At 35.7% G+C, this 13,951-nt stretch overlaps 1 non-coding gene across 1 annotated transcript; it reads left to right on the forward strand.

Annotated features, from left to right (window-relative positions):
- Positions 1-13,400: 13,400 nt before the first annotated feature.
- On the forward strand, positions 13,401-13,529 carry LOC115030196 (small nucleolar RNA SNORA17). The gene has a single exon (XR_003835814.2). It is a non-coding gene; the product is annotated as a small nucleolar RNA SNORA17 (small nucleolar RNA).
- The last annotated feature ends 422 nt before the right edge of the window (positions 13,530-13,951 follow it).

Raw genomic sequence — 13,951 nt, forward strand, 5'->3', positions numbered from 1 at the left:
CACTCCAGCAACAACACCTGCTTTAGCCATGGTAGAAAACCTTATGTTTGGTATTACCTGCTTATAAGAGGGTCATCTCAAGAGACATATCATTTTAAGACTTCAGTAGTCAACTGTTTTAACTTATACTATTGTCTGTCTTAACCTCATATATAAATTATGCTAACACACACACACACACACACACACACACACACACAAATCCACAGAAACAAGCAGGGCTTGGTGGCACATGCCTTAAATCCCAGCACTTGGGAGGCAGAGGCAAACAGATTTCTGAGTTCGAGGCCAGCCTGGTCTACAGAGTGAGTTCCAGGACAGCCAGGGCTACACAAAGAAACCCTGTCTTGAAAAAACAAAACAAAACAAAACAAAACAAAACCAACCAATCAACCAAACAATAAAACCACAGAAACATCTCCAGTATTTATTCAGTAGAGGCATCAGAGGAAGAATGAAGCATAGTTGGTACCTTTCATTTCTGCTACGGACTTAGCTACATAAAGTGTCTAGCTCCTTTTCCTATTGTGAAGCCCTAATTTACAAGGTTTGATGTATGAAGATGAGACTCCATTAGATTAGGTTAGGTTAGATTAGATTGAGTTAAACTAATGAGAGTGAACATTTATCATGGGATTAGTTTCCTTAGAAATAGTACCGCTTTGTCTTTTTCTGTGAGCACTCGCTGAGGAAAAACCAAGGGCACATACAACAAGAAGATGGCCATCTGTTAGAACATGCTGCCATTCCAATCTCAAAATTTCAGTCTTTATGACTGTGAGAGAAAGATTTACATTAAGGTTTCACATCTATGTTATTTTGTTATGGTATTTTAACTCAACCAGTACAAATTTATATGCTGTACCTGTATCTACATCTACAATATATATCTATCTCTATCTATATAATGTATATGAATGTTATCAATGTTATCTATTATTACATCAACTATATCTATATCATATCTATCTCTCTCTCTCTAGATAGATATAGATATAGATATAGATATAGATATAGATATAGATATAGATATAGATATAGATATAGATATAGACTATCTGTACTGGCTAATTTTGTGTCAACTTGACACAGCTGGCGTTATCACAGAGAAAGGAGCTTCAGTTGAGGAAATGCCTCCATGAGATCCAACTGTAAGGCATTTTCTCAATTAGTGATCAAGGAGGAAAGACCCCTTGTGGGTGGGACCTTCTCTGGGCTGGTAGTCTTGGGTTCTATAAGAGAGCAGGCTGAGCAAGCCAGGGGAATCAAGCCAGTAAAGAACATCCCTCCGTAGCCTCTGCTCAGCTCCTGCTTCCTGACCTGCTTGAGTTCCAGTACTGACTTCCTTTGGTGATGAACAGCAGCATGGAAGTGTAAGCCAAATAAACCCTTTCCTCCCCAACTTGCTTCTTGGTCATCATGTTTGTGCAGGAATAGAAACCCTGACTATGACACTATCTATCTATCTATCTATCTATCTATCTATCTATCTATCTATCTATCTATCTATATTATATATCTATCTCTATATATCTAGGGATGGTATGGCAGGATTTGGTATTTGTCTTGTTGAATTTTGATTTTATTTTGTTCTTATCATTCCTTGATATTACCCAATTTCTCTCTTATGAAATGGGAATGTTTACTATGTGCCAATTTATATTGGAAATACATAACAATATAAAATACATAATTTTATATTGCCTCTCACTTAAGAGATTCCCTTAAGTCTTAGGAATGACTTATAGTTTGCACTTTTGAACAATGTTGAATTGTCTAAAAAATATAGAGACTTTTGAAATTGAAATGAATGTAGTTTACATTATGAAATGGTCAGCTAACTGTGGAGATCAGGGACAGAATTCTGTGGCTTAAATGTTAAATGTCACCCATAGGCTTCTGTGTTCAACATTTTGTTCCCAGCATGTTAAACATTGTTTTGTAGAATGTGGAATCTTTATGATGTAGAGCTTCAGTGGAGCCAGTAGGTCATTGGAGGTGAGACTTGGGGTTTTATTACTTGGATCCACTACTTGTTGATTCTTTGCTTCTTTCCTGAGGAACCAATGTGAGGCACTACCTCACATTCTTAGTCTCATACCTTTCCCACCTTGATGGACTATGCACCTTGAAGTCAAAACAAAATCTTTCTCCCTCAAACTGTCAAGGATTGTCTTTTGGTTTGTTTGTTTTTTCACAGCCAATAGAATTACAACTAATACAATTACTTACATAGGTGAATAGTTTTATCAGTTTAGTGAACACCAAAATAAAAGAAGAGATGATACAGTTTATGTAATTAAATGTGAACTAATTTTGCATTTAGAATGGTATATGTGAATTTCTAATCTGCCAAGATTGTGACCATTAGAAACGTTTGTGAGAAATTTGTCCCTTACTAACCTATTCATTTTCAGCTTTTATCTTCCATTTTCTGAAAATGTTAGGTCCAAAGTGGCTCCTCAAAATGGCAATGCTGGTGACATTGTCCTAAATAAAAGAACTTTGGCAGGTATACAGAAGGCTTGTCATCTAGTAGAAAGCCTAAAGGTAGGCTTTTGTATACCAGGAACATTCCTGAATCCATCTGAAAGGTCAACACCCTTGAGCAAAAGAATCTCTTTCAGTGTGAAAACAGGACCAAGGAAAGGACATAGGGGTAGGTGAGAGGTGACAGACTCAGTGAAGAATCCCAGGAAATTCAACTCTGGAAACAGGCATCAGGGTGTAGGTCTGAGTTTATTGCCCAGCTTATAAGCTAATTCTAAGAATCTGTTGAAACTTTATAAGTATTTACACAACCTCTTCTGCAGAAATGAATGAATGAATCAGTCAGTCAGTCAATAAATACACAGATAAATAAATAAATAAATAAATAAATAAGGGATAATAGCTAATCCAGAAAAAGAAAAAGCTACTTTATGGTACTCTATAAACTGTGGGTAATTGCTATGGGTGAGCTAATTACCTCCTGGATTGATGTCTTCTGTATCACAGCCTATATCTTATTGCAAGAAAATAAAGGTATCGATTAAAATATAGTTCTTAATATGATAAACAAAATTATTTAAAAGCTAAAGTCAGTATTATACTAAATATATACACTGTAAAATAAATACCACATGCATTTTTGTTAACACCAGATAAGGTTTTTTGGCAGTTCAGTAATAGTCATGTAACTGTTCATTTGAACCTTTGTGGCTGGCTATAATAAAATACCATAGACTGTATATCTTATAAGTAAAATACATTTAGTTTTCATTGTTCTGAAAGCCGAGAAATGCAAGAGCCACACACTAGAAAATTTTTTTGTCTGGTAAGGTCCTTCTCTCAACATAAATGTGTAAACTTTGTTGTAGAAGGGAATGACACAGGATTTTGCATGTTTTTATAAACATTCTCATTCAATTCATTAGGACTCTGAGTTAGTCATCTCCAAAGTTTCACTTCCTAATGCTATGACTTTGGTTAGTAGTTATGAACATATGAATTACTGAGAACGAAACTATTCAGACCACATAACTATCCAACTACCTAAATCCAAAAACCAGAGGAATAATTCCTAAAGTTCACTGTGAAAGCAATTTTATTCATCTCCAATGCTTACTTACTGCCTCAATCTTCTAACCTAGGCCTAGTCCTGGAAGCTTCTAGCCTTCAGACAATCTTACCTAGGCCTAGACTGTTTTTAGCCTGTGAGACTTACTATTGAATAAGTTCACCCTTTCCAGTGCTCTCTGAGCTCTGGCTGCCTAGTTGAATTCAGCTTTTCTAGCTCAACCTCCTCTCCAAGCTGATTTATTCAAACACTCTTCTTTCTACATCTCACTGAATTGCCCTTCATGGCCTCAAACTAACTCTAGGAATCTGTTCTAATCTTCTGATTCCTTCTCTTTCTCTGGATTGTTCTGTATTCACTTGTGTTGAGTTTGTTCTCACTTCAGAAACAATCTCTGTACTACTGTCACAGTAAAACTGCCTCATTCCCCCTCTGTTTACACTGCTCCCTTTTATGTTGCTTCTCTTTCTTTGTTCTCCTGAGAGTTGGGCAGGTCCTACTCTGTCAAATCTTTCCTGATTCATCACTTGTCTGCCTCTCAATTATACATCGTTTTTAAACATGGCTGTTTCTTTCTACAAACTAAATTTGCCTTCATTGTATGGGATTAAAGGTATGTACTAAAGGCATATCTGCATTCCAGCTAGATCACACAGACCTAGAAGGTCTTTGGATGTGATCAGAGCAGCCACATTGCTGCATTAAAATTCCTCTACAATTTATGTTTTGGAAACTTAGTCTCTAAATCTATCTGTTAATGGTATTTTCAGAAGGGATCTTTAAGAAGCCTTTAAATTTACATGAGATCATCTTGGGTGGGGTCATTAACCTGTAAGGCCTTTTGCCATGTTAGTATCTTCTCAGTGGCTACCTGATAGATGTCAGCACCATTCTCCTAGAATTCTAGCCTCCATATATGTGAACCAAATTAACTTCTAATTTTCAGAAACTACCTAGTCTCAAGTATTTTGTTATAGTGCCAACAAATTGATTAAGGCATTATAGATAAAAAAGTTGATTGTTCTGAAGATTGTCAATATAAGTGATCTCCAAGGTTTGACTGAAAAATGTGAAATAATTTAGATTCATTAATGTAGACCAGAGTCCAGTATATATTATCTGTAAAGGACCATCATGTAAATAGCTTATACTTTGAGGGCTATATGGTATCCATCTGTTCCAATTACTCATCAATATTGTAATAGTACAAGAATATCCACGAAAAACAAGCAACAAATGAGACATAATGTTTAAAAATAGATTTTCAGAAGAACAGATAACAGGTGAGATTTGAGTTAAGGGATATAGTTTGTTGACTACTGAAACTGAATGACCCCACCCACCACGACCTCATGTAAATTTAAAGGATTCTTAAAGATCCCTTCTGAAAATATCATTAACAGATAGATTTAGAGATTAAGTTTCTAAAACATAAACTGTAGAGGAATTTTAAATTCAGTAATTATTTATTAGAACTCTAAAGGCACCATTCTGTTTATCACTAGAACAAAATAAAACCCCAACAATACGCTTAGTAGAAAAGAAACAAGACGGATATGTCATAAAATGTAATATTGTATTCAATAGCAAAACTGGTCACATAAGAGTTTAATAAAAAATGGAAGTCTTTGATAGGAAGCTTACTTTTAATATCAGTTCTCTGCAGCTCATCAGAGTTAAAAAAAAACTCAAATGATATTTTAATGGTAAATAATCTAATATTTAAAAATAAACACATGATAGTAAATAATTTCTGTCCCCAAATGGAGACATTGGGCCTAGTGGCTGAGTGTAAGTTTTTTTTGTTTTTTGTTTTTTGTTTGTTTGTTTTTGTTTGTTTTTTTCCTTGTTTGTTTGTTTGAAATTAACATAAGGAAATGTAAGCTCATATAAGTATAAATTTAGAGACAGGTCATCTTTGATTTAATATAGTCTTTCCAGCCAACTTAGTCATTCTGAATAGCAGTAGTTTTGAATTGGAAATGATTTATCATTGCAGGAAATATTTAGGAAGGCTCAGGAATAATTTTGATTGTTATAACAGTGTATGGAGAAAGCACATGGTGTGCAGCATAACTTTTGGCTTGGGTGGAGTGAGCCAAGGCCAGGGATACTATAAAAACACACTATAAGGCATTAAGCAGTCCTTCATAACAAAGAATTATCTGCCTCCAACTGCAATGAAATGGAAACATCCTGTCCTATGATTGCTTCCAGTTGTATTTATTCAGATGTAGTAGTTGTCAGAGACAAAGAGAATTCTGTTTCCTGGTGGTAGTTCTCTAAAAGGACAATGAGTTTATAGGCTCATAAAACGAGTTTAATGTTCTAGCATTTTCTAAACTGTAACATGAAATACCTAGCTTTCTATTACTTGAAGGAATCAGTGTTTATAAATGTATTAGCTTTTTAGCCCATTTATCTCAAATTCTACTTTATGTGCAATTAGTATTACCCCCTCATCTTCATTTTCATTAATATTTTACTGGATACACTTTCTAATCCCTTCATTTTCAACATCTTTTTCTCATTAGTTTTACACATGGTTTTTACAAGTTGCAAATGGTTTTATATTTAAAAACACCAACCAACTATATTTTTTAATGCACAACTTTCATTATTTTATACTAATTATGACAAGTCTTCCCACCCCAACTCTGACATTCTTCTGTGGATAAATTAGGTATGTGGTCCTTATTTGTCTTCTACTATTTGGGAAGTAGCTGCTTTATCTCTAGTCTTTTTGGCTAAACTAACTCTAAAACGAATCCATACTTTCTTGTAAAATGTACAGGAAATCAACATTTGCTCACATCTCATGAGCCTTGGCATTTCATCTCGGTTTTCAAGAACTGCCCTATTTGGGAAGGTAGTGACATGCTTGTGAATACTATTTACAGTATCTGTACTGTTTGGAAGAGTGAGATTTCATTGTTTATTCAACCTGTCATCTTGAAACAGATTTAAGGCTTTAATTCTGCAAATGTCTCCAAAGATGCTGAGTACAATGAGCACAAAGATTTGTGGATTGCTATCCATCACAAAATTAATTACAGAACCAAGAGTCCATCTAAGTTTACCAGTAAGGAAACTATTAAATAATTTAATCTATGATAAAACAATACTGGTCATTCAAAGTTTATTTTAATTTTTCACATATATTTTCTTGGTGTGTATATTTTCATGCATGCATATCTGTCTTTGTATTTGTACACCAAAGTGTGTTTCTGGAAGATAGAGGGCAACTTGTAGTGGGTGTTTTTTTCCTTCTGCTATGCATGTTATGGGGATTAAACTTAGGTTTAATACTTGATGACAAGAGCTTTTGACTACTGAACCATCTCCCTAGTCTTCCAGGGTGACTTCATGATGTATTTAATTTATATAAAGTTATTGAAAATAACATTAAGTGCAAAGTAATTTGTATGACTCTGTTTATGAAAGAATAAACAAATATACATAATATCAATAAGGGATACTTCTTAAAGAGAAGGGAGTTAAATACTGATTTTTATTCCTTTTTGGTTCCTCTAGTTTAAAATGAAGATCCTGTATATATTGAAAAAATAAGTTGAATAAGTTACATATAGTAGTCCCTATCTGTAATTCCAGCAGGCAAGAGGCATAGGAGGAAGAATTTCAGGTTTGAAGCAATTGTGTACTACATAAATGAGTTCAAAGTTAACATATGCTACTTTGAGTGATCCTGTCTCAAAAATGTATTTAATATCTCTGACATTGGTTTTTATAATGAAGACATAAATACAGTAGGTATAAAGTCTCAGTTAATGTATATTTTAGTAGTAGGTATTTTCATTCCTACATCTGAACTTAAAATCTGATACTTAATTTCAGTACATTGGTTTGTAAAAGCAATTTAACTTTTTCGATCACATTAGAGCTACTGTTTCTCCCTGTTTCTATAGGCTGTTTTTCTGTGTTTATCTTCTGTTTATATCGATAATATCCATTTATTTCTAAACTTTATCCTTATTCTGAAAGATCATTCAGCCTATTTATCTCAATCTCAAGGTTCCACCTATATTTCTCCTAAGGTTTATTTTTTCTACTTTCCTGTTCTTGACAACATTGACCAAATATGACCATCTTCATATTTTCTAGAAAAGGTGAGAAATCCAGGCAATTGAAAGCCCTTTTTTTTCTCTAGAGAATGAATATAATCATATCTATTTCTACCTACTATTTTTGGTAAATTTAGAAAGAAATCCCAGAAAAGGGTAATAAAGAACATTTCTGTTATGATCTCAGTATCATCTGGAGTTGAATTATCTGTATACCATTTGTGATGTTTTGAATAAGAACTATCTCCCATATGTACATGCATTTGAACACATAGTTCCCAATTAATGGTGTGGTTTGATGAGGTTATGGAACCTTTACAAGGGGCAGACTTGCCTGAGAACAGACTTCGGAAATTTATAGCCTGATTCTTCTTCCTGCCCTCTTTCTGTGCTTCCTGGATGGATGGAAAAGTAAGCAGCCAGCTTTCTGCTGGGATGCCATGCTGCCCTTGACATTATGCGCTCCAGCTTTCTGGAACTGAAAGCAAAATGAACAGTCTTCTTTAAGTTGCTTTTAGTCATGGTAGTTTATCCCATCAAACATCTTCTAATGGAAAAGATCACTGGGGTCATTTTTTTCATTGATCCATTAACATCTCACCCTCTTTCTTCTTTATTCTGTGGAATCTTTACATTGGAATGGAAAAAAAACTGACTTTCAGTAAAATCATGCTTAGAGAATATAGTCAAAGTTCCAACTTTTCAGAGTTGAGGCTTTGGAACCTCCAGGCTTCATGACTTGAGTAAGTTTTCAAATGCCAAATATCATTTTTGAAATATTTTACTTTGTCCAAAAATCAATAACTTCAGATAATCTTAAAAGATCATTTGAGAGGTATGTGAACACAGACCTATAAGCACAACTATTTTTCCATTGTCTAATCTCATGGGAGATCAGAATTCCTTTTCTAATGTGCATATGGTCTTTAATTTTTTAAGAGTTGAAAAGTGCCAAATTTGGTACAGAGTATTATTTCTCACTACTAGTCCAGTTATTGTTGTGGCCTTTTCTGTCACTATTTGTACACATGATAGAGATAAAATCTACATAGAGACCCATGCTTAGTAGACCAGTCACTGGCCACCACCATTAAAACACTGAACCTTGTTTGGTTTGATTTTGCTTCTTTATTTCCAGCCCTGTTTTATTCCCCCCACTCTTGTTGCTTATTTTGTCTTTTTTTGTTTGTTTGTTTGTTTAAAATACTCAGGCTCCCTTGACTTCAAACAGGAACTTTTTAGCCTAGTCTTGCTGGTACTGAGGTCATAGGGATGTGCCACCACACCAGGTCTCATACTAGCTTTTCCATTAATGTGATAAAAGATTTATGTTGTATTCTCCTTATGTAGCATTTGATTTTATGCCTCTGTGTTTCTTTTCTCTGCAAGGCTGAATTGACCATACTGCAAGTGAGGGAAATAACACTCATACTTCAAAGCTTGGGACCAATGTCTGATTAAAGTGTTAATGAAGTCCTCTCTGATCTCCTCTCTATAGCATTGCTGCTTTTAAAAAGCAGGTAGTTTTACAGCCTGGTCCAAAGTAATGAAGAGCTTGGGATTCCTTAAACATCATTTCCCAGGCCCCTTTATTCTATATTCTCTCTGGAGGCAGCCATAGTCACACTTTAGGTTTCAATTATGCTAAAATTCCTCAAAATAATACTTCCAACTTTAACATTCCAGATGACCTCAGACACCCAGGTACAGCTGGCTTCTCTTCCTGTCGATTTGGATGTTTCTCAAACACCTTAATATCAAACATATATTCATATATCAATATTCATACATTTGTTGAATATAAGATAAAAATATATCTAAATGTCCATTGAAGTTTTTGGTGCTTTCTTACTGCACCTTAGCATAACATCAACATTAGACTGTGCACAAATAGACTATCTTTATACTACAATGCTGCAAAACACAGATATGACTATACACTTCCAGTGGGATGCTTAACTCTGTTTCATTCAGTGAGCACTTCAGCAACTATAAAGAATTATTCCACACCTGATGTGGTACACACGGCAATAAGTGTAAACTTTGGAATAAAATGTTTTGGTTACAATGCAACTTCATCAGTTTTTAGCTCCGTGGACTTGAACAAGTCATTTGTCCTTTATGATCCTCTCATGTCTCATCAAAAGAAAAAAAATATATATATATAAGCATACATGTATGGTTTGTTTTGGGGAAGAAATACATGCACATATAACACAGGGATTCATGAATTTAAATTTTCGTCTTCTTTTCCTTTGTATTATTAAACAGTTAACAGTTAATAAACAACAACTGTTGGTTGGTTGTTTATTTTGAGACAGGGTATTATGTTACTTAAGCTGGCCTCAAACTCACTTTGTATTAGAGGGTGACCTTGAACTGATCCCTCTGTTTCTGCCTCCCAAATGCTAGGATCTCAAGCATATGCCATTACACTCAAATTATACTTTATTTTTAGCATCTCTTTTCTTCAATGTAGTTGCTTATATTTTGTCTCGAGTAAATTTGACGTTTCTTCGTGGTATGTAATCTATATTTGAAGCAAGGAGAACCATATATTTGTCTGTATGTGCTTTCAAATAAATGAACCAATGAGTAAATTTTAAAAAGAGAGGACAGATTTATAATTAGTTCTATCTTTTGGTGCTTTTGTCAAACTTCTGCTCAGTCACGTAAATTATTTGACACAAAAAGCGTTTACTTACCACACATTGATTTAAGGACTTATACTGATAATAGTTTATATGAAAAAGCTGGGAATTCACACATTTTTTAAGACCTTGCTATTCTAACTCAGAGACATCCTTGCTATTTTATACAGAATTTCAGTGGTTAACACGAATCTTTAGGAGATTTTCATAATTCTTAGTTTTATAACATGCTCTTAATTTGCTTATGGCCTAAAGATTTATCCTACTGATATTTTGGAACCCAAACCCTCTGAACTATTAATTTAAAAGTTAATGACCCTGAGTTACAAATCATATGTCAGTTCTTTACCTAAGCCATTGCTTATTTGTTTCTAAGGATGGCAGTAACTAAATCTGAAAGTTGCCTTGGCCTTTACTACTGTAAAATTTGACTTGTTTTCCATTGACAAGAGTCTCAGAAATGAAGGAAACTAATTATGTGGCTCTTTTGAGCATGTTGTCCCTATTAAGTGTAATGTAGGAAATGAATGTCACACTATACATAACTCCAGGCTCTTGCCTGCATGATTTACTCCAATGTTTTCCCAGAAACTCTGATGGATTGTAAAAAGGAGAAGACACCTCTTGAAATTTATTATCAAGCCAGAAAGCAGCTGTTCTGTGAGCTGCAAACAAAAGCAAATGTTAAGCTATTGAATGGCACTTTTGTTTTGTGTGGCCCACTACAAAAGGGCTTTATTAGAAACTTAGCTTTGGAAGTTTGCCTCCTCATAGATTAAAAGAGATGTGCAAAGGAAGGGCTGAAAATTTGTACTTAGTAATGATTACCAATGTGAAGCCTCAGGGTGGCCATGTTTTTTCCTTCTTAACAAAATGTTCCCAGAGGCTTTTCAGTATCTTTGGAGTTCCTCATTCCCCATCTCCTGTTACTGGCTGCAGGGCATAAAGGAAGCAGGAAGCAGCAATTTTTGGAATTCAAAATGAAGGAGAGATTGTGGAAAGTTCAATCTGGTTAGTCAGGCATGTTTTAGAAGGAGGCATTTGTGTTCACATTGCCTTTAAGGAATTTAGAGAATGTTCCTTCTAACATTTTTTTTTCCTACCAGAATCTTCAAGGCCTGCCTGGGTTGGTGAGCCTCATCTAATTACTCCAATTCTGAACTGGCTCCCTGTTCTGAATACTTGCAACATATTATGCCTATATTCATTTTACCCTTGTATACAGCCTTGTACTAATGGCTATTTAAATATTCTATTATTCATATCTCTGATGATATTTGTTTTCTTTTTCTTTTTGATTTGTATATCTGATTTTGATTTTTTTGGATATTTTCTTTTTAAAAAAATCCTGAGTAATTTCCTTTTCTTTTTCCTTTTTTTTTTAAGATTTATTTATTTATTATATAAATGGATGGTTATGAGCCACCATGTGGATGCTGGGATTTGAAGTCAGGACCTTCGGAAGAGCAGTCAGTGCTCTTCACTGCTAAGCCAGTGAAATATTCTCCAAAAATATTCTCCAGCTCGAATATTTTTCTTTACTTACATTTCAAATGTTATTCCCTTTCCCGGTTTCCACCCTCTCCCAAGAAACTCCTTATCCCATCCCCCCTTCCCCTGGCTCTATGAGGGTGCTCTTCTACCCATCCACCACTCCTCCCTTCCAGCCCTGGCATTCCCCTACACTGGGTCATTGAAATCCCTCAGGCTCAAGGGACATTCCTCGAACTGCTGTCCAAAAAGGCCATCTTTTGCCACGTATGCGGCCGGAGCCATGGGTCCCTTCATGTGTACTATTTGGTTGATGGTCCAGTCCTTGGGACCTCTGGGGTGTCTGGCAGTTGACACTGTTTGCTCCTCCCATGGGACTGCAAATCCCCTCAGCTCCTTCAGTCCCTTCTCCAACTCCTCCATCTGGTACCCTGCTCTGAGTCCAATGGTTGGCTTCGAGCATCCACCTCTGTATTTGTCAGGCTCTGGCAGAGCCTTTCAGGAGACAGCTATATCAAGCTCCTGTCAGCAAGCACTTCCTGGCATCCTCAATAGAATCCGGATTTGGCAACTGTATGTGGGATGGATCCACAGCGATTTGTTTTCCAGTACTGTATATTATACAATCTTATTGTATGTATCATGTTTTTTTTTAATGAAATGTACATTGTTTATTCTCCTATCTATGGTAGAGTACGGGAATTGATGCAGACTAAGCAACAAGTGTGATTTTACTATTTTAAACAATAAAGTACATTACTTGAACAGATCCATGATGTTTGTTCTTCAATATTGTATTTCTAAATTACCATTCCAATTCTGGTTAAAAGTACATACTCTAAGACAATGCATTAGAAAATAAACAATATTAGTTGTACCCTATATACCCCCTCTCTCTCTCTCTCTCTATATATATATATATATATATATATATATACATATATATGTATATATATATATATATATACATATATATGTGTGTGTATGTGTGTGTTCAATTTAAACTCATGATTAAAAAAATACATATATTTTAAGGGATAGCCTCAGAATCAGCCATCTTTAACTTGTGTTCAGAGCTTCCACTGTCCACCAAGCTCTCTAACTCCAGGGATATAAGACCATAGCATGACGCTTACAAAACAGACTGCCTGCAAATCCACTGGTGGTAAAGTATACAGGAAACAACAAGCTAGCAAGAGTGCATCCTCTACTGGAGCAGTGAAGAAACCTCATCATTACAGGCCTAGAAACTGTGAAATCAGATGCTATCAGAAGTCTACTGATTCTCAAGCTCCCCTTCCAGCATCTGCTGTAAGAAACTGCTCAGGATTTTAAAACAGATCTGTTCTTCCAGAGGCCAGCTATCGTTGCCTTGCAGGAGTCAAGTAAGGCCGATCTAATTGGCCTTTTTGAAGATACTAAACTATGTACTAACCATACCCAATCTTTTGACATATGTAGTGAATGCAAAGAACTTGCTTAAAAGTTCACTCTTAAGAGGAAAAACATTTCATTCTCAAAACAAACAAAGCAAACCAAACAACAAACAAACTGAAACAAAACAAAACAAAACAAGCAAACCAAACCAAACCAAACCAAACCAAACCTTTCTTCCGTACATGTACAGGCACTGCAGATGTGGCTGTCACTTCACATGTGCATGAGTAGATGGCTGAGAGGAGAAAGGCAATGTCTAAGTTCAATGTTCTGACTTATGAACATCTGAATTATTAGTAACCCAACATTCCTTAAAAAATAAAAACTTTAAAAAAGAAGGTGAAATGACCACCAATCGAGCTCCAGGGGCCTAGTCAAGGAGTTAAGGTGATATGACCACCAGTCCTGTGCCGTGCAGGTTCTGAAGCCTGATACAGACAACCCTTTCAAAAGGCCAGTCCAACAGGCTGGGCCAGGAGTGAGCCCCAGATGACCACCAGACCAGCACAATGGGGCCTAGACAGGCAGCTAGCCTGAGATGATCACCAGTCCATTGTCATGCAGGCCCGGGGTGAAGGGCAGAGCATTTTCAAGATGACCCTTGCCCAGTGCTATAATGCATGATTGGAGTATAGCACTCCTGAGATGACTCCTGCATGAGGCAACTCCAGACATTCAGAGACCTAGGCATAACTAAAAGATGCAAGTAAGTGGTAGAGAAATGAAAGAGA

This window comes from Mus caroli, unplaced genomic scaffold, assembly GCF_978045245.1.
Source record: "Mus caroli unplaced genomic scaffold, Mus_caroli_1 scaffold_5, whole genome shotgun sequence".
In the NCBI taxonomy this organism is placed as follows: domain Eukaryota; kingdom Metazoa; phylum Chordata; class Mammalia; order Rodentia; family Muridae; genus Mus; species Mus caroli.